A 27690-nucleotide genomic window follows, 5' to 3' on the forward strand; every position below is an offset into this window, starting at 1 on the left:
TTGGGAAGCCTTTCATTTTGTTTTGCTTCACAGCTTTCATCTGTCCCGCATGGAGTTTTACTTAAGGTCTCCATGTTAGAACAGCTTGTCTCCTTTGAACCCAAACAAATAACATCCATGTATTAATTTTCTACCTGCAATAATAACATGACAGCCTTGTTGTGGGTGACAGTTGCAATCACTTAACTTAGTTTTCGCTCTGGGAGATAGCTTGCCAATTGTTCCCCTCTTTCTTTTTTCTCAGAAGAGGTGAAAGAGAGGGAGAAGTAGTTCTTGACCCAAGAGACAGGTTCAGCTGCTCTCACTAACCATCTGGCCACTATTGGAGAGGACCTAATAAACTCCAGGCAATGACATTTGCCATGCAAGTCAGTTTAATGAACCTGCCACAGAAAGCCCATCTTTAAAAAACCACCCTGTTAGGTCCTGGAGGCATCAGTCTTCAAGAAGGCTAAAAAGGGTGCACATCTCTGTCAGTAACAAAACATAACCAAGCCTCTTCTTGATGATGGGTTAGGGGGAGAAGAAAAGGAAATTCCATAAGGAGCTTTCTCAAAATATACCTGACCCCAACCTTCCTCCTGAAATACAGCTGAACTACTAAAAAGAACTTATATATAAATTGTAAAGCCTGCCTGAATATTCAGATAATTCCCCCACCCCACCCTAGCATCTTTCCGAGTTTCACCTGACTCCTCAAGTTAGTAGTAAGCAGACTTTTGGCATAAGCCAAAAAAAGGATAAGTTTGTAGGTCGCTTTCTCCAAAATTATTTTTATGAGAAAATGTAATATCTGAAACTCTGTTAAGCATTTTTTTTAAAAAAAAACTATTATTGATTACTGCTTATTTTTTTATGGCTACGATTTCTGAAGCTGTCTAGCATGTATGCAATCCTGATTGTGGTGCTACAATTTTTAGCAAATTTATATGCAAGATGAGTGGAGGGAGAGGGTTGAACTATTTGGGAGCGATGAGTTGCATTTTTACCAGAGCACAATTCCCCTTCCCTCAGTTATAAAATTAACCATGCAGGCATTCTTTATGTAGTTAGATGAGAGAGAAAGCCCATGATCAGCTGTTAAGAGGGCTGCAGGGAAAACAGCAGCACAACTGAGATTCAAGGGTAAGGAAAATGTATTAAAAACATATTGTGACTTTCAGATTTCCTTCACCAGTCTTAGACTATAGAAGAGATATAAATGAAAATTCTTATTGCAACTTATCTGGAAGGCAGAGGCAGACAGAGAGACCTCTAATCTATCTCTTTAGTTCCTTTTTCTCTCACCCCATCTCCCATATTCTTTTGGCGTGGCAAGTCCCAAATGTCACATCCGCAGAGGCAGCCTCTGGTAGTAGCAGCTTCGAAGCCCCATCCTGTCAGTGAACGAAGGGGTGACTGTAATTGCTCAGTCTGGGGAGGATTTTCTTAATGCCCACCTATGAATAAGAAAATGGCATTGTCTATATGTTTTATTGTTTTGAAAAAAATGAGACTCAGGTTGGGCTGCCCGACAAAATACAAGACACCCAGTTAAATTTAAATTTCAGATGAACAATGCAGCATGTTTTTTGGAAAAATGTTTTACAAATGTTGCATGGGACATATTAAAAAATATTTGATATGTATCTGAAATTCAAATTCACCTGAGCATCCTGCATTTTTACCTGCTATACCTGGCAACCTTCAACTCAGACCACATTAAAAAACTAGGCCATGATGAAGCAGGTAAATGACATTCAGGGTTTATACTCACTTTCCAACTGTTAAGTGCTTTCTATGGGCTCGAATTCACAGAGACCAGCACCCTTGTGGTACCCATTTGTTCTGCTCCTACCCCTGAGTTTCACCTCCTCCCCTCTCCCCCATGCTTTTTAGGAAAGGAATCTGCAGACGGTGATTTTAGAGTAAGATGTTCCATTACCGCACTCAGGGTGGGTGCCTGGAAGGGTGGGAGAGTGCGAGCAGGAGAAAAGAAAACAGACGAAGCAAATTTTCAGTACCTCGCATCTTGCCAAGGATGAGCTCTGTTTAGTTAGAACATATTCTTTTTTTTCACAAAGACCTTTGAGTTCCTTCAGGGAGCCAGCATTCCTTTGTTTTCTCCGCATGATTGCCCACTTGCTGGTGGAATCCCTTCTCGGTTTCTACCTGTGTTTCTCCACCCTTCACCATGTAACATAAAAGGGTTCCTTTAGCTTTATTTGATACGAATTTATGGGTAAAACAGGTTTGGTGGATTTGTTGTGACTAGTTGGCAATGAAAAATATTATTCCACTACCTGGGACCATCTTCTAGTGTGATATCATAGTGGTTCATGTGAGGACTTGGGACTCAGCCACACCTTGATTTGAGTCCCTTCTCTGTTACCTACTACCATCTTTGTCTTTTTAGGAAATTGACATAACTTTTATGAACCTAATTTTTTATCTTTGAAATAGTAATAGTAGTGACTTAATTGGGTCTTGGAGTGCATTAAAAAAGAATATGAATATCAAGTGACGAGCAGGATGGGAACACAATGTCCCTCTTTCCTCTCCACTTCCCTATAGGGCTGTATCACAAATAGTTAATATTGTTAACCCAAATTAGAACTCTGGGCTTCTGATTCATACCCTTCTCGCTAAATCATTCTGCTCATAAATAGAGATATTTTTATAGATTTTGGAAGGGAAGATTATGAAAAAGGGCTTTGATTCTTACTTAAAAGAAAGAAATTGGCCTGGCACGGTGGCTCACGCCTGTTAATCCCAGCACTTTGGCAAGCCAAAGCAGGCGGATCATGAGGTCAGGAGATCGAGACCATCCCAGCTAACACGGTGAAACCCCGTCTCCACTAAAAATACAAAAAATTAGCTGGGCATGATGGTGGGCGCCTGTAGTCCTCGGGAGGCTGAGGCAGAAGAATGGCGTGAACCTGGGAGGCGGAGCTTGCAGTGAGCCGAGATCGTGCCACTGCACTCCAGCCTAGGCAACAGAGCGAGACATGGTCTCAAAAAAAAAAAAAAAAGAAAAAAGAAAAAAATTAGGAATGACCAGCTGGTCTCCTCATCTAGGCTGGGAAATAAATACCACAGTTATCCTGAGGAGTGAGACATGCCATTTTTTATAAGGGTAGAGGGAAATGGGGGAAGGAAGAGGAATCATAAAACTACCTCTCATCTGTTCCTATTCAGACAATGGAATAACTGAAGATTCTTAATAAAGAAGATCTCATCCATTAATTTGTTTCATATTTAGCAATGCTATGTAGGTTTGAAACATTTTCAGGAATTGAACAGTGGTAATAAAATTCATGTAAAGTGAAGAAAATTTCAAGGAGGAGATTGATACACAGACAACCCTGCTTGTACTTTATGAATAACTCCAAGTGGATAAGCAATCAATATTTTCCCCTGGAGAAACATGGTGTTGGGACACTATTGCGTTGCTTAGTTCCAGTTCTAACTAGGCTCTAGGAAAGCCCCTAACCAATAAGGGTGGTAAGTGGATAGGTTCTGGAGTCAAGAAATAAGGCTTTGAATAAGGGCTCTGCCACTTACCAGGTATGCAACATTTGGAAAATTTACCAAAACCCATCTAACCCCTCATTTTCTTACTGGTATAAAATAGGATTCCAGTAGTGTTCTTCTCTCCTCAGAAAGTGCTGAGTGCCTAATATGTGCTTGGCTCTGTGCTCAAAGTGCTGAGGACACATGAACAAAACAAGATAGACAATGACAGATCGTAACAGCATGAAAAAAATAAATAAGAGGACATGAGAGAGACAAACTCTGTCTCGTGAGAGAGACAGAGTGGGCGGTTGCTTTAATAGGTGGTCCTGGAAAGCCTGTCTTTCAGGTGATATTTCTGCTGAGATCAGAATATAAGAGAGAATCAGTCCTGCAAAGAACAACAATAGCAACAACAAAAAAAGGCAAAAACCTTCCAGGGGATGAAACAGCAAGTGCAAATGTGCTGAACCAAAAAAGAACTTGATGTGTTGCAAAATGAGCAAGGAAGGAGGGGTGTGAGTTGAGGTCAGTGAGAGAATCAAGGCCTTTAGCACATGGTGAAAAGTTCGGGTTTCATTTTAAGTGCAAAGTAAGTCCATGAAAATTTTTAAAGGGATGGCATGATCTGCTTTATACTTTTGAAAAATCACTGTGGCTGCTATGGGGGAAAATGGATATTAATGTCTGGTACGTAGTGTCAAATAAATGCTAGTAATTAATAAACTATTATTTATGTAATGGTACCTCTGCTACACATTAGTGTTGATATCACTATTGATTCACACTCAAAGTATTAATGAAAGTGTCCTGTGTATGATGAGCCTGTGCAGAAATTAAAATGATACGGCAACTACTACTAAGTAGGATAAGTTATTCTGCAGCAAATGTTGCCTTGTGTGTAGGCTTGAGCAAGTTAATCTCTATGAATTTCAGTACTTTGATTTGTAAAATGGTAATAATAGTAAAGCAATTGTAGGATTTAAATGAGAAAACGTATATAAAATACGTAGTAGAGTGACAGATAGACAAATAACTAATATTACCCATTATTACCATTTTAAGTGTACACACAAAGGGAAAAAAATAATTGGCTAAATTTTTTAGCCTCAGACTCTTAAGAACATGAAATATATACAGAAATAAATGCATAGCAATTAGTATGAGCATCTATTCTCTTACATTCCTATATAGCCCTTTCCCTTATTCCTTTCACTATAGGGAATCTCTCCCAATTCTCCAGTTCATGGAGAATCCTTACCAAAAATGGGGTAGATCTTGTTTTCCTATAACCACAGAGGTGAATATATGGCCCAGATTTGGACAAACTACAATATTCCCTTCCCAGCCATAGTGATTGGTTCAGAGTAGGGCATGTGACCCAAGCTTGGCCAGTCAGGATCTATCTATGGACTTATCTGCCACAGCAATAAGAAAAGACTGCTGCTTTCCTAGAGTGGAAATGCAGATAAGTTGAGTCTAGGGCTACCACTAGCCCTTTTTGCTTGTTGAGAGATAGAGCGACAGAGTCCTGACAACAGTATTTAAGGCTCTGAACCAAACAATACCTAAAACCAGCCTTCCTACCTGACATCTCCAGTTACATGAATCAATAAATACTCTTTTTGCTTAAACCGGTATGATGAATCAAAGATTCTTGTCTAATGGACCCATGCAATTTAAGATCAGTTCTAGAAGTACATTCATCCATTTGGGGCACAAATTTGCTATTCCCCAAAACAAATCCTTTACTTGGTTTAGGAAAAGGGATTGAGAAATAGTGTTAGGTGCAAAAGAAGTGTTGATAGTTAAGACTCTATTATCTAATGGAAAGGTAGATGGGAATGTTTCCCTTCCCAGATCCCTGCTATTCTTCCAAATACTTTTCATCTGTCCTCTCATCTGACACCCGAATGCCCTCATGTGTCGGGTCACCTTCAGTTATGAGAGCTTTCTGAGTCTTTTCTGCTGCCTAGTCCATCTGCTGTTGATGCCGCTCCAGCTGTTACTGCTGAAAGCTGAGTACAAAACTTTTAAATACACTGCCAAGTATGTTTAAGGGGTTTATATGAATGAAAAACAATGAAAAAAAAATATGTGGATGAGTCCTAAGAGGATTTCTTCTTTCTCACTTCTAAAGCATTAACAGAGTTTGGAAATAAAGTCTGCTATATTTAAGTTCTCAATAAATATTTTAGAAAATCAAGATAGCTTCAAGAAATGTATAATTTTAAGGCCTTACCTTCTTATGAAATCTCACAGACATTTCAAATGATTTAGTTTAATAGTGTGTCAAGATATTTATCCATTTATTCAGGCAATAAAGCTACACATTTCCAGGAATGAATTTAATTAAACACAACTCTTCCTGCCTAGCACCCCTCCTTTAATGCTTACCATGCTTTTGACCCCAACTCACACTCTGCATGCACGTGAGATAGCATGATGTAACAAGAGGCAGCACAGTATGATAAGAACATATGGGCTTTGGATTTCCTATTCCCAGATCTCTGCCCACACGTCCTAGGTCTATCGACCTTGGGCCAGGCACTTCACTTCTCTGTCCATTGGCCTTCTTGTCAGGAAAATATTACCTATCCTGTAAAGTTGTTTGTATTTAAAAATAGTATTAATACAGGTGTGTTGTGATATAGTTTGGATATGTGTCCTCGCCCAAATCTCATAGTGAAATGTAATCCCCACTGTTGGAGGTAGGGCCTAGTGGGAGATAATTGGATCATGGGGGTAGATTTCTCATGAATGGTTTACCACCATCCCTCTTGATACTGTTCTCATGATGGTGAGTGATTTCTCATGAGATCTGTTTGTTTAAAAGTGTGTACCACCTCACCCCTCGGTCTCTCGCTCCTGCTTTCACCACGTAATGTGCAAACTCCTGTTTCACCTTCTGCTATGATTGTAAGCTTCTAGAGGCCTCCCCAGAAGCAGATGCTTTCTGTACAGCCTGCAGAACCATGAACCAAATAAACGCCTTTTCTTATAAATTACCCAGTCTCAGATATTTCTTTATAGCAATGCAAGAATGGCCTAATACACGATGTCTCATAGTGTCTTACATATTATGATAGATTATTTCCATCAGTAGCAGAGTATAGTGGTTAAAAGCTCAGGCTCTGGCTGGGTGCAGTGGCCACACATATAATCCCAGCACGTTGGGAGGCCAAGGCAGGAGAATCACTCGAGGCCAGGAAATTGAGACCAGCCTAGGCAACTTAGTAAGACCCCATGTCTACAAAAAATAAAAATAAAAAATTAGCCTGGATGGTGGTGCATGCCCATAGTCCTAGATACTCAGAAGGAAGGCTGAGAAGGGAGGACTGTTTGAGCCCAGGATTTCAAGCCTGCAATGAGCTATGACTGTGCTACTGAATTCCAGCCTGGGTAAGAATGAAACCCTGTCTCTTTAAAAACAAACAAACTAACTCAGGTTCTGAAATCCAACTGCTGGGGTTTGAATCCCAGCCTCTTCACTTACTAGCTTTGTTGTATTAGGCAAGTTGCTTATCCTCTCAAAGCAGCAATTTCCTCATCTTTAATGGGGAAATATTAATAGTATCTATCTTGTTAGTGTGCCATGGAGATTAAATGAAATGTTGGTAAATCATTATTTTTCTCAAACTTACTCAATGAAATAGTAGTGAATTATCACAAAAGCAACATTCTAGTTACAGGATAACCTGGAAAGGGAATTAAGAATTTTTGAGTATCTAGTATGGACCATGGCTCATGACTAGAGCAGTGAAAAAACTTATCATGGTGTTTACACATCTGCATTCATATAGCATTGATACAACATTTGGGTGCTTTATAGTAATAAATCTGAAAACTAGCTCAGTGTTGTGGCCAGAGTAAAGTAATAGTTTTTAAATTTTTTTTCTATTCATTCCTTTACAACTAGAGCAAGATGTGTCAAGTGTATCATACATTTCCAAACACTGTCATTTAAAGAGGACACTTTAAATTTTCATTAAATCTCATAGTGACAGTTGTAAATGATAGGATAAATTCCATTTCAAAATAATTACCAATATTTTCTGTAAATTCAGTAGATTCTTGTAAGATTTATATTTTGAATACATTACAGAATATCATACGTTATATTTATAGAGCATTTCTTGCCTACCTGTGCCTTCTAATTAATCTTACATATTAACAAAAGGAAGATATTTCTAGTAGTGAAGATAAGTGTACGTGCAGAATCATATTATTACAACATAGAAATCTGTAAGCACAATGAAAAACAGCCAAAGGACATGCACCAAAAATTAAATCCAGTGGAAAATATGGCAATCATTTTAATTTACTGAAGCAAGCACCTACACAAAGCAAGAACACAGAGCAGTGATACAAATGCTCTAGAATAGAGTTCAGGAAAGTAGTGTAAGAAGAAAAATAAATGGAAATAAATGTGGAATTAGAAAGACAAAGGAGAATCAACATTGCTAAAAATACAGCATGGGTCATAAAAAGTGACCAAAATAAAATAGACAGGTAAAGATTTTTTCAAGGATTAGACAGCAAATTACAGGTACAGAAGAGAAGACAGGCACAGGAGATCCCCAGAATACATAAATTGAGTCCCAAGTCTTGGTTAGAAAAAGATGATGTTTGGTTTGAAGACTAATGAGCTAGAACTTGCCTGTGCCACCCTCATATGCAAATGTCCCACAGAGTGTTGGAAGTGCAGGTCTGTTACTCAGGGAAGAGATGAATGCTACTTCACTATTACATTTGAGTGGCCTGGGTAACCTACTGTACAGCAAAATAACCTGCATGTCTGGCGGGTCACAATTCCATCCATTATAACCACTAACACTCACAGGTGAAGAATGAATCTTCATCTTGCTGGCTTGCTATGTTATTTTTCTCCAGCTATTCAATTAATATTTTATTACATATAATAGTAGTAACAGAGATAATTCAGATGAATAGCATTCCCAGAATGTTCACAAACAGCCTCTAAATAAAGCTTTTGTCACCTTAGAGCATAAAATGCCTGCCTAGAGCAATTACATGACAAATACGACTTTCACATACTGACATCTTCCCTTCCTGTGCAATGGAGAGGGCATAATGGGAACCAAATGGCCAAAGGGCAAGGAATAGGACAGAAAAGGCAGGCACAGAAGGGCTTGAGCTAATAGCCAGACATAAGTAACCTTTACTCCATGATGCTGACATCCATTTAATATAGGCCTCTGAAAATTGCTAGCAGTTTGATATGGGATTTTAGAAGTCATATGTTTTGAAATTTAACTAATCCCTTGTTTTTAATCTAATTTTTTACGCGTGTGTAACAAAGTCAAGCTACATTAATTAGGTAAATTTCATGACCACGCATTTTATACAAGGAAATCAGGACAATGGGAAACAATTTTTCTCTTCACCTTTCTAAGGTACATAGATTAAGGACCGAAAAAGCAGCCATTTGGGTTTGGACACTGTCAGTTTATTTTAGTATATAATTTGTTCTTTGAGGCATGGTGAAACATTTATGATTTCAAGAACTAGGGCAACTAAGGGTGGAAAAGTGGAAATGGCTCTTTACTTATTTATGTGCATGCTCTGATTGAAAGACATACAGGGAAGAATTTCAGAACCTGTGGTCTAATATCATACTATCTGATTTTGGATCCTGGCTCTAACTCTTACTATTTATATGACCTTGTGTAAGGCAGTTAATATCTCTGTACCTCCATTTCCTCATCTGTAAAATAAAAATGATCATGAGCCTATTTTGGTGACAATTAATCTCATAAATCACTCATAACAGTACTCAGCACATAACATGCACTCAATTAATTTTAACTCTCATTAATTGCATCTTTACAAGCAATCAGAAAATTATACTTTCTTACTGAAAAATACAATCTTAGGTATCATTGACAGTGTGGCAAAAATTCAATTAAAGAATACTTATATTTCATATTCATAGTTCAAATATAACATGTGTGGGAGTTTCTCTACTCTCTGAGGGGTGATAGGCACATGAAACGCACCTGGGTAGGGGGTAAGGATAGATAAAATTGCATGAAAAGTTTTATTTTATAACATGTATACATTATCATACATTATTATATTTAAATCTCTCAGCAACACAATGAAATAAATAGGTATTACTATTATCTCTGATATGCATTGAACTGTGTCCCTCTAAAATATGATATTTTGAAATTCTCACCCTCATTACCTCAGAACATGAACTTATTTGGATGTAGAGTCATTGCAGATGTAATTAGTAAGATGAAGCCATCCTGGAGCAGGGTGGGCCTCTAACGTGACTAATATCCTTATAAGAAGGTGGTTATGTGAAGATGGAGATACACAGGAAGAACACCGTGTCACCACAAAGGCAGAGGTTGAAGTTATACTGCTCCAAGCCAAAAAATGACAAAGATTGCCAGCAAACTACCAGAAACTAGGAAGAGGCAGGGCAAGAGTTCCCTCCAAGCTTCAGAGGGAGCATGGCCCTTCAGAGGGAGCAGACATCAGACTTCTAGCCCCTACAATTGTGAGATAATAAACTTATGTTGTTTTAAACTACCCAATCTGTGGCACTTTGTTTCTACATCCCTAGGAAACTGAAATAATCCTCTTTTCACAGATAAGGAAACTCAGGCCTAGTGAGTAAGATCACACAACTAGTAGGTAAAGGAAGCCATTTTTGGATTCAAAGCACAACTTTTTCTATTGGGACATCTTGTCTCTTTCCATCATTCCTTTGCACACTGTTCACTCCAGCCATGTTCTTCAAATAACTCTTCCTCAAACATGCCAGTCATGGACCCTCTTTATCTTTGGTCACAGGGAAAAAATATATATTTATTTGTCGGCTCCCCCATGCCAGGCATCTCACTGGGCAGTTTTCATATGCAATGTTCTCTCAGTCTTGCATATGAAATGAATTTTCTGCCATTTTTCCTACATGAAAATCCTCATTCTTCAACTGCCAAGTGAAATTCTCCAAATCCATCAAGTTTTCCATCTATGTTGTCAGAATTATTTTTTTCTGTTTATTTCCATTGATCTCTAATTATTTATTATTCCATTTATCTCTAATTTTTGTTTGTGGGTGATTCATAGTCTATAGCATTCTGTCAATTTCACTGAATTTTAAGATCTTTAGAGACAGGGTCAGAAATGTAATAGCCCTTTAAGGAACAACAGATGAAGTCACTAAAATTTTTACTTAGACTCCACAATCTGAAATGTAGCTTTTCCTGATTTACATATGCCATATGCAATTTTTGTCTTATTTTCCAAACCAAAAATTGGTCAGCAGCCTGTTAAGAACAGAAGAAAGAGCGAAAACTTCCCTGATGGTATATGAGGCCTGAACGTTTATTAGTTTTTGTTATTGTTTTTGTATTTAAATTGGTTCTCCATTTACTGTACCATTGACCTCTCTTCCTCACTCTCATACCTTCTGTTCAATTTGAAATTTCACTGAATGTTTAGACATCCAAAACTGAGAGCTCACTCAGTTTCAACACTCAATAAAAAGGTGAGATAAAAGCTTAAACTTTCATAAGTAAAAGTCAAAAGTTGTACTTTAGAACATGGTTTCAGAAAATAATAACAACAATATAGGAAAACAAAGGAAAATCAAAATCTGAGTGATTTAGTTAAAATTGTATTGAAGCAATTTGATTTTGGCAATATTGTTTCCTCTGAAGAAATTGTAGGAGGGGGTATTAGGTCGTTCTTGCATTGCTATAAAGAAATAACTGAAACTGGGTGATTTATAAAGAAAAGATGTTTAATTGGCTCATGGTTCTACAGGCTGTACAGGAAGCATAGTCCTAGCATCTGCTTGGCTTCTGATGAGGCTTAAGGAAGCTTATAATCATGGTGGAAGGCAAAGGGAGAGCAGGTGTCTCACATGGCAGAAGCAGGAGCAAGAGAGAGAGGGCGGGGGAGGAAATGCCACATTTTACAACCACCAGATCATGTGAGAACTCACTTATTTCAAAGACAGCACCCAGCCATGAGGGATCCACCCCCGTGACTCAAACACCTCCCACCAGACCCCACCTCCAATAGTAAGGATTACAATTCAACGTGAGATTTGGGCAGGGATAAATATCCAAAGTATATCAGAGATTCTTCATAATTTGAATTCTGTAAATTTCATTTCTTGTTCATAATTTTTCCATAAAATTTATGCTAAAAAAATTCTTAATACTCACACACACTTAACACATTGGGCCACTGACTGGCACAAACCATGACTTATCATATTAAGCCGAGTCAGGCTGATCTCACTGCTGCTTCGAGGTACCCATATAATGCAGCAGAACTACTGCACGTTGCAGATGAGCTAGTCTCCACTGCGCTTGCCACACAGGTTCCCAGAACCGGGAAAATCCTTTTGCTGTAGAACAATTTGCATTACAAAGAGATGCTAATACCTAAAGCGTAAGTGTAACTGAAAGGCTTAGCTTTAAGCCAGGCTGCGCCTTTGTAGATGCAGGGTTATTTAAACTCCTGTAGCATCTTTCTTCAGAGTAATGAGGAACTTGACAAATAATATAAATATAATTTCATGACTGGTATGCAATAATAATCAAGATAAAGTTTAAACGCCAGGCAGAAGACATATAGCTAGGAGTGCTGAACAATGCCTACCCCAGAGGAAATCAGAGTGGCTCTTTGAGTAAACGAATGTGAAGTTTCTTTTACCCAAGACCTTTCTGTTTTCTTTCAGTTTGATTTAACAGAATTATGAGGCGGGAAAAATGGGAGGAAGTCAGACACACACTATAAATGTCTATACTTATGCAGGTCAGTGTCACCAAGTAGGCTGCAAAGTCTTAGGAGGGAAACTTGTTTTCATTACCTTTACATGTCTGTAACACTTAGCATAATGTCTGGCATAATGCCTGAGCAATGGTAGGGTGCTCAGGGAATGCATTGATTTTTCTACCCAAAATTTCCTTTTACCATATTTGTTCACGTGCTTCTTCAATTATACGTTCATGTAATTTTACTTAAATTTTGTTTTGCTTTGGTAATTGAGTAATTAAAACAAAGTATGGTGAATTGGAGTTTAATTATCCTTGTGGTATGTTTTAATGTCTTCTTAACATAATAATAGTATAATGCCAGTTAAGAAAGTGAAACCATCTGGAAAAAGAAGATGGGGTTAATATGTCACAAAAGTATATAATAAAAATTGATTTTCTTATGGGAGTGTACAATATTTGCAAGGAAATTATTTGCAAGGACTGAGTAGAGTGTAAATGTTGAGTAAATGTATTTTTGGTTATTACTCTTTCTGCTGTCTTTAATACAATTGATGCTTCTGAACATTTCTTCTTCTATCATGTTGTAAGTACTGAGTTCTTTTCAGTATGTATTTATAGCCTCTTCCAATGTTTTCTGCTATTTTAGAATGATAGTGGTACAAGGCAATATATTAACTCTCTTAGTTCAATCCCATTTCATATTTCCCCATTAATCTTGTTCAGGATTTCTGTCAGGATCTTCTCAAATGCATTGTGATAAAGCAGGATTCATATCACTGCTTACAAAACTTCATTTGGAATCACAATATTTGTTGGCAGATTCATGTATGTCTCCCAGCGGATTTAACCAGAGCTAATTCTGACTTGTGGAACACAGCTTGAATTACAGAAGCCACTATTTACAGACCGAAGAGGTGGATTTCTTTTTTTTTCTTCTCTTGTCATAAACATCCAATTTCTTCTACAAGAACAGGCAAGAATTCTGCGGTTAGGTTCTTGTGGAAAAAAAATAAGGTAATAAGTCAAAAAGAGAAGAAAAAATACAGAAAACAGGAAAAAACATGGATAAGAGGCTTGAAGAACTGCTGATGGGAACTCAGGAAAGCAGGTGGTGGAAAGGACATTTTGCAGAATCGAGTGGAGACAGCTGATGAAAAGAGTGGTGTGACATTATCCCAAGATATTGTGGTTATTGCTATCTTATTTGAAACATAATAAATAAATCTAAAATTAAATGTTTCTAAGTCTTGGCATAATGAACAAAGTATAATAAGATCTATGGATATTGCAATTGGGACTGACAATGGAGTTTGATGCCCCAGATAATTATTGCCTTCTACATGGTTTAAATCTAAAGGAGGTTTTTGAGACGGAATTTTTTAATTATTAATGCATGTTTAATGGGCTGAATTGTATCCCCCTCCAAATTCATATGTGGTAACCCTAACCCCCTTGTACATCAGAATATAATTGTATTTGGAGATGATCCTTTTGAGATAAGATTAAGTTAAAATGAAGCCATTAGTGTGGGCCCTAATCCAATTTGACGGATGTCCTTATACAAAGGGAATTTGGACAAACAGAGACACCAGTGGTGCTTGTGCACAAAGGAGAGACTACGTGAGGATGCAGAGAGAAGGCGGCCATCTGCTAGCCAAGGATAGAGGCCCCAGAAGAAACCAAACCTGCTGACAGCCTGATCTTGGACTTCTAATCTCCAGAACTGTGAAAAAGAAATCTCTGCTGTTTAAGTCATCCAGGCTGTGGTGTTTTGTTATGGCAGCCTTAGCAGACCAATACAGTAGGCATATAGTTTTAAAAGTCAAACAGTTCAGTTAGGCTTAAGAACATCCCACAGCCTCCGGTTCCACCCCCTGTTCATCCCAATTCTCACACTCAATGGCAACCACTTTCAGCTATTTTAGTTGTTTCTTATGGTGTATACTTCCTTATTCTCAAATAGCATTTTATACTATTTCTTAATTTTTTATTAAACAGTATCTGACTTCCTATTATGGAAGATGAAGATTTAGCTCCCCAACAGCTTATTCCACTATCACAAAACACACCCACCTACACGTGTTGCTTCCCCAATATTCACAATAGCGTTGCATCACAAATTTAGTGTTCTCATTTCTATGCCTATTTAAATATTATTTATAGTTGAGCCATGTAGAACAACGTGATTATATTTGTACCATATATTGTTCTCCCTGGAGTTAATAATTGCCTCACAGAATATGCATAAATAGCTTTGCGCAGTGGCAGTATCATAGCCAGTGAGGTTTATCTGAAGCACGATTATTACTAATTGAAAACAGAATGTGCATAAATAACAAGTCAGTTATTCCTCCAGGAAGATCTCGCAAGAAATCAAGGCTAGCCTTATCTTTGAAATATCTCCACAATCATCTGTGGGGAACATAATCTACAGCTGGAGATACTTGAGACTTTTTATTCTGTGCCTGGTATAAGATGGCAAATGTGTTGCCACGGCCAGTATAATGATGCCTCTAGGGAGCAATGGTAGCCATCCAGGAGGTACGGGCTTGATCAGACTTTGATTCCAGTCAGTCTCATCAGAGAATGGTCTTTTCTCCATTGTTAGTCACTGAGGTCACTGAGCGACTCAGAGACTTCAATCAACAGCCACAATTTGTTTATCCTATTTATGGTCTCAAAGATGGATAACATTACTCTTCCAGTCTGTAGTTTTCCAAGTGTCAAACCAAAAAGCTAGGCCAATGGAAATCACCCAAGGAGCAGTAAAACTATAACAAGATTTATCAAGGGGAATATTGGGCAAGACTATGAGAACAGCCTTGAGTTCTGCCCACTGAGCCAAGTGGCCACATTCATTTTTGATTTTGCATGACTGGCACTTCATATGTACAGCTGCAGCAGTCCAGGAGACATCACTGGGTTTCAGCCCAGCTGAACTATTACTGAACCAGGCCTAGGCATTTATGGGAACTGCTGAGCCAGCGATGTGGTTCAGGCAATAGAGTGCCTCCTTTTTACCTAAAGCTGAGATGGTGCTGGGTTCAGGCCAGCTACGTTCTTGAATAAACATTTCTATCTAACAATTGAGGCTTGCTTGTCTTTTCCACCTTTTAACACAATTGAGTCCAGGTTGACTTACCCCAAAATAGAGACATTAGGCCAGCCACAAGGCTTCTATGCCTCAGATATTCAGTTTCAACAAGAATACAGTAATTTACAAGAGCATGTATCTGCATCTAAGAGACAAAGATCTCCAAACCCCTTATGGGTGCCTCTGGATAAAGGCTGTCTCCTTTTGCCAGAGGATCCAATTGGTAAAAATCATCAGTCACAGTCATTTAGCTCAAGAGGTCGTTAGGTTTGTGAGACACTAAAGGTACTAACACCTCTCTATTTGTGGCTCTTCTGAATTGGGAGATCCCTTATGATATTTATGAACATTCCTAGTACAGGCATACAATACCAATTATATATTCTGTGTGGAAGCCGCAAAAATAGTACATTAAATTCTCCCAAAGAAACTGACTCACAGCACCACTTTAACTTCCCTTTCCATGGCGAATTCCATCCAAACCCCATAGTTGAATTTGGATGTCCCCTCTCCTAAGCAGGACCAGATGGGCTGGTGGGCCCCATATCCAACAAAGCCTTAAACATTTGATTCCCTTGCCTCTCCAGCATACTCAGACGTGTGTGTATAACCTTCAGTTCCCCTTGAGGACAAGCTGGCCTCAGCCCTGCCCCTAAACATCTTTCTCCTTAAAGCAGCTGAAATTGGGGTAGCATGGGATGGAGGGGATATGGAGTGGGGAGAGAGGTTGCAGGGAGAAAGGGGTTCTATGCCATGAAAACAAGGCATTGCTCTCACTTTTCATTTCAATCTATGCAGCCACTAGACTTGTAGACTTCTTTGGGTCAGTTTCGCATTCCCCATGGGACACCTGCATCTGCATTACAAGTCAAATCCAGAGCAGTAAGAGACTGACAACTAGTCAATGCTTCATCTATGGTTTCCAATTGGAGCTTGTCTGTCTTAGGGACATCTATCCAAGAGGGCCAAAGCTTCCATACAGCAGCCGATATTCACTGCAAAAATATTCTTAGATATTTTATTGTCTTCTCTGAATGGATCCAGGTTTGTCATGACAGATTGCAGGAGAAGCTGAGCCTTTAGATGGCCTTGCGGTTGACATTCACCTTTAACAAGAATTGCATGCTTCTCTCATTTTCCAAGCAAATCAGACTAACTTCTTAAAATTGATTTGGTTTCGGAAGTCACATATTTCTCGCCCTTCTCACTCAGCAAGGGTATGCGATTCTGGAACTGTTTTCTGATGGGGAAAAACCTCTGCCTACACAGAATGAATCTTCACAATACTTTTAACTGTTGGGCCTATGAACATCCAAATTGTCAAGGAAGTCTCCTGTGCGAAACAGAGTTAACAACTAGGGCACTATATCGGCAGCTGTCTTTGATCCTATTTCCTATTCTTTGGTCAGCAACCACCACCCCAATTCCTTCTCATTAATAGGCAATAAAGTGGAGAACCTTGTATAACCTGGTTGACATATAGTTTAGTCAACATCTTTGTTATTGATACCTATGGATTTTTTTCCAAATTCTATTAATCAACTTGTGAGACCTTCATCCTTCCTCATCCAGAAAGCCCCACCACTCACCATTCCAGCTGCATTGCCAAATTGTCAAGAACTGTGATGGATCTGAGACTTTACACTACTGACAAGCTAACAAGTTATCCCGGCTCCTGCTCTAAATCATAAAGTGAAAATGATTTCCAGGCTTGGGTAATTCCATAGTTTCTACTTCAAACCTGAGCAGTTTCCAAAAGTATTTATTCAGACTAAGAATCAAGAAAATATTGTCATAGTAAAATAATATTTGTTATATATGATACAATATCAATATCAGTGACATTACTTTAGTGGAGATTTTTAAATTATGTTGCTGATTCATTACTATTAAGCAGAATAGAAAATATTTAGAAGAAAAAAAACAGTAAATTGGAGGAATAACCTGAAGTTGAATTTCTATTTCAAAAAATTTTCTCATGTTAAATAAACTATCTTAAAATAAATCTTCTTCATTTCAGAGGTTTGCTAAAATGTTCTATAATTTTATTTTACAGTCAGAGGATGATAGAAAAGAGAATGGTGTGGATATTCTGGTACCACCGTCATTCATAAAAGGAAAAGATAATGAGATCTAAAAAAAACTGTCAAAATTTTCTTCCATTCATCAGTGCTGCAGAGCTAGAGAAGAAATAGAGCTATGCAGTATAACTGCTGATTATTTTATGATTTCATCACCAAAAGAACAGAAGAGAAATTAATGGGGATACCAAATAGGGAAAATATGCATTTATTAAGTCCCCTTACATTTTATTATCCTATATAAATATTTTTAAATCAACAACTTCTGGTTAAGTCAATAGACTATCAACTAAATTTGCTTTTTACGTATTCAAGGATAAAATAATTAATCAGATTCTGCCAAACACTTGACATGTCTCTGGTATAAAGTAGGATTTTAGTGCACAATATTTAAAAACCATGTGGCAAGCACTTTTTATATGTAATGCTTTGTTAAGATACTATCAGTGGGAACAGGGCAGCTTTTTCAGTAGAATTTTTATTGCCGTACTATTTTTAATCATTAAAGATAGGTCCACAAGATCTTATTCCAATCTGACAATTGACATCACAATGTGAATTAAATCAGTTTAGTCATTTTTAAATGCAGCTGAAGGGGAACAGCTCTGGATATTTCAAACATATTACTGTTTCTCTTTCACAAAATTTAATTTGTTTCTTAACTGAACTACAGCCTCTGGGTGTTTGTAGAGGGAAAATAAAACCTCCAAGACTGTTTTATTCTGTATAAAAGCCGCTGTGCTCAGAATGAACCCAGAAAGACATTTAAAGGTGAACAAATGACATAGCCAAGCATACATTTCTTATGATGCAGTAGAAACTGCAGTTGGCACATTAACCATCACTACCCCTGTATGTGGTATGTACCCAGATAATTCCATATGTTGGAAATGCTACCTAGGCAGCATTGGCGGTTCCTACCTGAGACAGCTAATACAGGCTATCATCTGAGGCTGCCAACATGGATGAAAATTATACTTTGGAAAGTTTGCACTTAGTCACAATGCAAAATGAGGACAGATTTAAACATGACATTTTGCCAGTCAGGAGACTTTCTAGAAGATGAAAGACTGGTGAAATAAATCTCAGTGTTCTCATAAAAAAAAAAAAAAAAAAAGAGTATGAGGCTTTCAGACTTTCACTCTTTGTGAGGCCTGTGATCTGATTTTCCATACATGGTGTAACAAAATTTTCAGGAGGCAGTAATACAATTACTGGGAAATGGGTTATCTGAAATCCTCATAGCCTTATATCTTTGAGGACTACTTCTTGTTCCATGGGGTGTCCCAAGATATAATTTTTGACATGAGTTTCCTATGTTCAGCTACTTAAAGCACTCCAAATGTTCAGAGACAATTTTCAGCCTTACCAGAAAGAATGGCTTGCTGATATTAAAAATTAAAAACTTGAAAATGGAGAGGAGAGATAGAGTTTCCAGTATTCCCAGACAGACTTGCAACAGGCAAAGGGGTTGCTTATAGAATCATGTAACAATAACAGCTGCTATTCATTGTGTGCTATATCCAGTGATGTACACACACACACACACACACACAAATAGACTGATAATCTCTAATTCTCAGCAGATCCTATTATAACCCTTTTACAGATAGGAATAATGAGACTCGTTAAGACTTAGTAATTTGCGAAAGACCATCTAATCAGTAAGGCAGAGAGCCTTGAACTGAGGTTATGTCTAAAATGAGAAACTGAAACATCAAGTCCCTTCTGAGCTGACACCCCAACTTCCTGGCAATGCAAGACCATTGACTAGCTCTTTAGCAGGAGTTACGTGGAGTCAAGAAAAAAAATGCCTCCTAATGTTTCATCTTCTTACTCAGCCAGTCTGCCACAAATTGAGGAGACTTCAGCGGACAGCTGTGGAATGATTTTAATTACCACCCTTATCTGCCAGTGACAAAAGTGGCAAGGACTGCTAGCTTCCAGGAACAGCCATTGCAATTGTGTTTGTGAAAAGTGAAGGGACTTTGCCAGGCGTTTAAATTGAAACATGATCAACTACCCACGGAGAGTTAGTCCTAGTGCCAGAGGGACCACTTAAAGTGGCCTAGCTATAAGAAGACATATTCCTCCACACTATGTCGACATATACTAAGAGAGGTGCTGATGTCTGTTTGGGGAGAAGTTTGCAGAAAGGGAGAAATGCATGTAATCCATTGGGACTGGTTCCACTTTCTGTAGATGACAGAAATTGAAGAGAGAGAAGCAGAAAGCTATTTTATCCATATATAAGTTTAAAATTATAGACTCAAGGAAAGACACGCATAGGGAGGGCTGAGTTGGGGAGGCATGTGAATGAATGTGAATTGGAGAAAGAGAAAATGTGCAGAAGAGAGCTGGAAAAGTATAAAAATAGAAGCCTGCAGAAAATTATTTTGATCACTATAAAACAAAACTAACAGACTGATAGACCTGGCTAAAATCAAAGCAGTTCATAAATCTGATATTGAAAGGATTGAAAGGACATTTTCAAAATACTACTTTGATTCTCTATTGCCTGCTGCATGAAACTCAAACCCCTTAACATCGAAGATCTTCCAGTGCTCTTGACAATTACACCATTCTGTATGCCGAGAATTTCACTAGTAAGTTTTCTAAATGGGCAGTGAGGTGACAGACTTGTGTTTTAGAAATATCACTGATAGCATTATGGATTATTGATGGAATAAAATAGGAACCATAGACAGGGTGACTATTTAGGAAACTAGTGCAGTGGCTTGGTCTCAAAGATGATGAGGATATGAACTAAAATAGTGAAAGTGGATGTGGGAATTGTGCTGGACTTGGATTTCAAAATGCCAACTAAAATTTATTCAAGTTTATTCAAATACAGAATATTTTGTCTCTAGGCTATTTATGTAGAACCTGGAGGCTCCACTTAAGATGAAGACTTGAGAGGAGAAAGACAGACTTTTCCCTGCTGGCTGGCTCATAGCCCCTATAGAGTTGATGATGGCACTAGCCATGTAGATGATAAGCTAGATCTCAGCAGGTTTTCTGGTCTTATACACAAGTGAGCAGATAGTAGGTGGTCTACTTATGAAATTTCAAAGTGGAAGAAATGTTTGAAGCTTCTCAGTCATGGATTCTATTCCTCACTTGAAGTTTTATCTACTCAATTGGACATAGGCATAACACATAAAAGGATAGGCAGAAGCCTGCCTATTCTCCACCCAGGCAAAGGGCCTGTTTGACTCATCTCTGTGGCCTTCCTTTCCACTTTTCTATTATTTCTCCCACCGCCTTAACAGGTAGTTTTGCTGAATATTGCAGAGAATTATTTTGAAAACCATTTCAACCAAAAGTGTACATGTCACTTTTAGCTAGTGATCTTATCTGTCTTTATCTTAGACTCCTAAGAGAGGTGAATTATACACACACACACACACACACACACACACACACACATTTTTTATTTATCTATCAACCATGCCAAACGTGGTAACTTTAAAAAGCATTTATTATTTCTAATGACTTTTTGTGATGACTTGACTCAGCTGAGCAGTTCTGCTCCTGTGATGATGGCTAGGTCTATAGTCATTTGGGTACTTGACTGGGATTGAATGTCCAAGATGGTTCATTCATATGCCTGGCAAGTTGGTATCAGCTCTCAGCTGGTATCTTCACTGGGTCTATTAACCAATATTCCTTTTTTCTCCTCCTTGTGGCTTTCTTAAAGCATGACATGTAGGTTCCAAGAAGGAGTGTTTCAAAGGATAAGTTCCAGTGTGCAAGCACTTAGCAAATCTTCAATTGCATCTCTCTTAGCTCCATGTCATTGGTCAAGACTAGTCACAAGGCCAGTGCAGATTAAGAGGAAAGGAAATAAGCTCCATCTCATGACATCAGGATTAGCATGAGCATATGGGAAAAGGACACTGTTGGGGGCTATCTTTGGAGATGCCTTACTAAATACACACACAACACTCATTTGTATGCAGTGTTAAAATGTGTATTTAAAATGAATACAAAAATCCTTCCCGTGTTACAATATTCATATATAACAATCCATGCTCAGAATATTGTCCCCGTACTCATCAAGTAAAGGGAGAAACATTGTAAAGTGTCATGGGTATTAAAGCGAGTGCCTTTGATAAATTGTGAATTGTCCACAGACTCCTCTATTGTAGGAAATCAAGGAATGAGCAACCACTGAGACAGGGGAGCAAGTGGTGGAGCTTTTGGGAGGGTTGCAATGCTCAGCTCTGCAGGTTATGCTCCGCATAGCATTGGCTCCATTCTGAGACGCCATCGTATGAATGACACCCTTCAGAGTTGTGCAGTGCAAAAATGTCCACCATATCCCTGGCTCTGTACTTTCTAAATGGAGACACTGAGTAAATAGCAATGTAAAACCCAGGAGAAGTAAGCGTAGCAGGGAAGACAGTGAATTCCACTTTGGATATGCTGGATTGGAGGGGCCCGTGCAACTTCCAGACTTAGGTATGTGATGGATAGTAGGAAATGTTGATTTGGAGCTCGGTAAGGCCGGGGAATCAATGAAATCATCAAAGCAAAACAGGTTTGGGAAGAAGAGCCTGAAACAATAACCCTGCAATGTATGCAACCAAAAAGTGAGATCCAGTAGAGCATTCTGAGAAAGAGCAGTCAGAAAGCCACAGCAACTTGACATATATCTGCTGGAATGAGACAGAGCAGTAAAATGCATTTCCTTAAAATGAATGCGAAGATGTCTGCTTAACACAGGGTGATTAACTTTCTATCACTGTCTTCACACAACCTCTCTGAGGGTCTCCCAGAGACAAGGTGTTAATGGATGGAAAAGCTGCTTTTTCCTTCTCACTTTCTCCCTGCTGTGGAGCATCTAGGATGACCTTAAATAATGATAAGTTTGCCTTGTGTAGTGCTTTACAGTTTACAGAGCATGTTCACTTACTTTATCTAATTTGTTCTCTGCTGCAACCCTCTGAAGTACACAGCGCTGGTATTAGTATCTTCATTTTACAGATGAGCAAACTGAAGCCGAGAGAAGTGATTACTCCAGAGTGGAACTGTCCTCTGACTCCCAATTCAGTTCTGCTTCCACTGAGCCAATCAAGTATATTAAAGATCAAGTCCTTGCTTTTCATTTGTCCATGGAGATACCTGTGTTATCTAAATTAGGAGTTTTCTGTCTTACAGTTATCAGCCTTAGCAGAGAAGATGTGGCAGAAGCTGGGACTCAAGGGGGCTGACATTGTCCTTCGGCATTTTTTGTGACTGTATTCCACTCCTCTTTCTGGTGTATGGCTTTCAGAATATAGGTTATTTTTTTCTCGAACAATGAAGAAAGGTAATTGGTGATCTCTGCCTTGAGTAATGCTATTGAACAAATCTTATAAGTATGAAATTTAACATGCTTTTTTATTGATAGAAACATCTCTCGTTATCTTTTAAATCCCAAATTTATGTGACTGTAAATCATCTTTTTTTATAATTTATCATTACTGTTTCCTTCAAATTCCCATGTCTTTTGGCAACCCCCTTTTTCAGCACTCCCTTATCAGAATTTTATTCTGAGAGCTTCCACTTCTTCATGCTGTATTTCTATGCAGTTTTCCTTTCTTGTCATGCATACAACAGATCTTTACTGGATGCTTACTAGGTGTGAGAAACCATATAAGTTTCTTGGGTTACAATAGGGTTATTATCCAAAAATAACCAGTGCTAATATTTGATGAACATTATTTCACCTATCTCCCTCCGTCTCTCTCTCTCATATGTACACATGTAGATATAAACATATTCTTATGCTATATCTCAGTCCTTCCATCTCTTTGTAACATAATTCAAATTATTCAACATAATTATTCAACATAATGATTAACCTGATAAACGAATCTGTACAAATATAATGGAAGATTTATAGATGATATAGATATAGATACAGACAGATACAGACAGTAGAATGGAAATAATTTTGCAAAAGTGAGTTCAAAAAATAATGCTATTTTTATACATAAAATAAATAATTATTCTACCTGAATTTATTAGAAGAAAAGGAACTGAAACAAAAGGTTAAGCAACTGATGAACTTCAAATAAATTCCAACAAAATATATTTCCCACAAGAGTCCTCTAATATTAAGGAAAGGAAACTGTAAATAATACTAAGAGGCCAGAGTCATTATAGTTGCTTTTGTTTTAGTCTTAACTACATGTTTCTATTTTTTAAAGTGCAGATTGGCTATGTGCTGTCAAAAGTGTGAAATAGAGAGCCCTTACATTTTCTCCTACCTATCCACAACCATAGTCCTGTTACCTTATTATTTCTACATGTTCAACATATGTTATATTCATATTGTTTTTCTCTAGTCATAGTTTCTGGCTGAGTCTCAACTGTTTATTTTAATGAAATCAGTGTTCACCTACAATCATTTTACTATGCCTTTCCATTCCAGAATATTTTATTTTAATTCATTTACTGATTATTTGGATTATGTCAAGACAGTCAATGAAAGGATAGTTGTTGTAAAATGTGTTAATTGCCATGACTTTAGAAATACACAAAATTATGTGGTGCCAGGAACATCTAAGAATAAGTTGTAATTAGATAAAATGAGAGAATTGACAGAGGAGCTGACACAGTTCCAGAAGTTGTTCTCTTTATGTCTCCACACTAAAATACATAGAGATACATAAAGAAGATATCCCTACTCCATATCTCAATCCTTTCATCTCTTTTTAATGTCAGAATTACTCAAGATAATGAGTACTAATATGGTAAGTTAACCTGTGCAAGTATAATAGAAGCTCAATGAAAAGTGTTTAACGGCGTATAGGACTTGGATCCCAAATTATTGCATGCCACTCATACATCCGTCCCCATGCATTACAAAGCTAAATTCCATGCTAAAATCAGCCCACACATTACATGAGTACAGCCTCACTAAACAGAGTGTCACTTGGCAGCATGCTGCTACATTTTGACTCCACTAATTAAGTGTGTTTTTGGAGAACCATGCTAGCATTCTCTGTGGGAAGCATACTGGCATTTTAAGGATAAGAGGACAGAAAAGGTCTTAAGTGATTCAAAGAAGTTATGGAAAATGTGGCTTTCACCAGAAATATGCAATGAAATATAGAGTTATTTAAAGAAGGTTTCAGATGTATTACTGTCCTGCTACAAAAAGAATTTTTTTTTTTTTTTTTTTTTTTTTGCTACCATGCTGTGTGGCATGAGCCGATAAGTTCAGTTCCCTGTGGGTTCGAGCAGACATCTAGGCCTAGAGCATGCCTGCAGCAAGTTGATGTACTACCAAAGAGAAAACCTATTTAGGCTGACTGTTTAAATGTCAGCCTGCTGCAAATAGTCTTCAATAAATTTTAACATCACCCTAGTAAATATAGTTCATTAGTATAGTGTATTTGATTCAAGAGTTTCAATCAATATATGTATAAGATCAGGGAATAAGTAAGATTTTTGATTTCTTATATTTTGTTACAAATACAAAGTAAGCCCTACTTTCGAGAAATGTGAATATTAAGTTGAAATTCCCAAAGAGCTGAAATATGTTATTCTTTATTCTGTGTTTTTGTTACTTATTCAATAATTTATTTCAATATTTTATTTAATGTTACGATTAAATTTTATACTTAATTATTTAAAAACTGAAACAGTATAAAGAAAAAATTTATTATATTGCCAACTTGTAAGTAGAGATTTTCCTCATCAGTTAAAATATTCTATGATCAGATGCACAAAATTTGACTCACACATGAGTGGTACAACCATTGAATGGCAGTCTTTACTAATACATTTATACGATATTATAAATTATACAAAGGTCGAAATCTGTGAAAAGACAGCTAGAAGTGATATGATTTATATTTAAACTATGCCATACCATGGTTTTTTTTCTTATCCTATAACAAATAACAAATTCAGCTGTGAATGCAACAGTAGGCATAATCAAATGGTGTTGAAATATAGCCATGTACACCTAAGATCTGCAAAGCCATGGATTTTGTGTGTGTGTGTGTGTTTTCTTTCTTTTTCTTTTTATCATTTAAAGCCATGGATTTTTATTAAATGATTATCTCACTAAAATTTGTGATTCATTAGCAATTTGGCTAGGAGGATTCACAGGTGATATATATTAAACACATTATCTTTCATGGCTTTTAATCAACATGAAAAAGAGTGAAAGTCTTTTGAAAAAGCAGAGAAACCTCTGGTGATAGTTAAGAGAGTGGTGTCATTAAAATGGAGAGCTAGAAATAAAGTGGGTCACAAGAAAATGAATCAACTAACAGATATATACTAGTCATTTGAGAAATCTGGCTTAAAAAAGGAGAAAATAAGACAATAATTAATTGGATAAGAAAAAGAAAGAAAAAAAGTTTATCACGATGAAGGGTCTTACAATGTTTGAGGATAAAAGCTAAAATCCAATAAAAGAAGATTTGGAACATCATGGAGAAGGAGGAGATAAAAGTAATAACAAAAATGTATTGTGAATTAATAAAATTTCAGTTCACTAATTGCTTCCTTAGCTTTTCTCCAGTAAAGAGTTAAGGCCCCTAAGCTGGTAGAAATAGGCTCTTAGAAAAAGGAAAGAAAATAGTCATAGAAGCATAGGGATCTTAAAATATCAATTATCTTGTATTCTTTTCTCCCTTCTCCCATCAGACCCCAATCATAGAACAGGAAGAGAAAAAACAAGAAAGTACTGAGTGCTGACTTGCTCTATTTGACTCACTTATCTTGCTTGGGAGGCAAAAGGAAGGAAATAATATTGGCACCACGTAATTTAATTTCAATGTGAAGGCTATCCATAGAGAAGCTTTCATTTTGAGGTGGCTTACTTGAAGGTTTTAGCCATTCCACTGAGAATAATCATGAGGTGATACAGTAACATGAGGAGCATAGCCTACCTGATAGGTGGAGCTGTAATCCTCACCATCATGCCATCTGCCCTCCGTATATTCTTTTTGTCCCTGCCTGGGCAGGCATTCTTCCTTCTCTAATGTACACTTTCCTCCCCTGAGGCTTCAACCTCAGCACACTTGTAGATAATACTATCTGAACCATCATATTAAGTGAATTCTCAAACTTTATTTTCCACACTAATCACATGCACAGCTTGTAAGTCCCACATCCAAAGATTCTGATTCAATAAATCTGTTATAGAGCCCAGAAATGTTCTTTTTAACAAGCACATTAGGTGATTCTGATGTCGATGATTTAAAAGCCACACTTTGAGAAATAGTCTTAAATGATATTGTGCAGGGATGAATTTACTATATGTGTGTATAATTCTTCTAATACTGATAGCTTTGATTTTATATTTTATGTGTATGATAACCCAATCAACATTTTTATAGAAGTCTTGACCTAGCAGCATGTATTAGTCCATTCTCACGCTGCTGTAAAGAAATACCCAAGACTGAGTAATTTATAAAGGAAGAGGTTTGATTGACTCACAGTTCTGCATGGCTGGGGAGGCCTCAGGAAACTTACAATCATGGCAGAAGGGGAAGCAGGCACATCTTACATGATGGTGGGCCAGAGAGAGGAGCATTCGTGAAGGAGGAAATGTCAAACACTTATAAAACCATCAGACCTCATTAGAACTTACTCACTATGACAAGAACAGCATGAGGGAAACCACTCCCATGATCCAATCACTTCCCACCTGGTCCCTCCTTCGACACGTGGAGATTATGGGGATTACAATTCAAGAAGAGATTTGGGTGGGGACACAGCCAAACCATATCACGGTAGGATGATTCAAGAGTTAAAATTAGTGCTTCCTCATTAGTGAGAATGTACCTACTACATCTTAGAACCACACTGAGTCTTTATGTGCTGGGTCCAAGACCACAGCTGGAGTCAATGACATTAGAAAAAAAGGAAGCATACCTGGTCCCTTCATTACTGAAGAAATAATAAGGAGCACAGTGTAGATTCAAGTGTTCCGTGGTGCTGCACATAAAGCAGGTAGATCTTTCCAGATGTTCTTCATTTTCTCAGTGAAGTGGAACAATGAGGCCAACTACTGAAGGTGAGATTAGTACAAGAAGGGGGAGAGTAGATTTGGAAATCAGAAGGCAAAGAAGAAACACTGTGTGGAACTCAATGAGGATTTAATGAGGTTATTTCATACTACTATAAAGTAAGTTCTCTCAGTGTGAAGAATTTTTTAAATCAAGAATTCCTGAATTTTGCATGATTTTAAAAAATTCTATTATTATATTTATTGTTTTAATCAATTAAGACAAAAATATTGAAA

General features: G+C 37.6%; 1 protein-coding gene, 1 long non-coding RNA gene and 1 pseudogene across 8 annotated transcripts in view; 2 read left to right on the top strand and 1 right to left on the bottom strand.

The window, feature by feature from the left end:
• Positions 1–27690, top strand: part of GRIA4 (glutamate ionotropic receptor AMPA type subunit 4) — a 382353-nt gene that overhangs the window by 204141 nt on the left and 150522 nt on the right.
• The window catches only part of LOC129048755 (uncharacterized), a 35231-nt gene continuing 8014 nt past the window's right edge, over positions 474–27690 (bottom strand). The window contains exons 2-3 of one of the 2 annotated variants that reach the window (XR_008511347.2): positions 27321–27456; positions 474–1376 (exon numbers count right to left, since the gene is read on the bottom strand). This is a non-coding gene — a long non-coding RNA (uncharacterized LOC129048755). The remainder of the gene's footprint in view (positions 1377–27320; positions 27457–27690) is intronic. The other variant, XR_008511348.2, reaches the window with a different exon arrangement.
• LOC112135693 (U4 spliceosomal RNA) lies at positions 14511–14702 on the top strand (annotated as a pseudogene).

This window comes from Pongo abelii, chromosome 9 (assembly GCF_028885655.2).
Source record: "Pongo abelii isolate AG06213 chromosome 9, NHGRI_mPonAbe1-v2.0_pri, whole genome shotgun sequence".
Taxonomy (NCBI): domain Eukaryota; kingdom Metazoa; phylum Chordata; class Mammalia; order Primates; family Hominidae; genus Pongo; species Pongo abelii.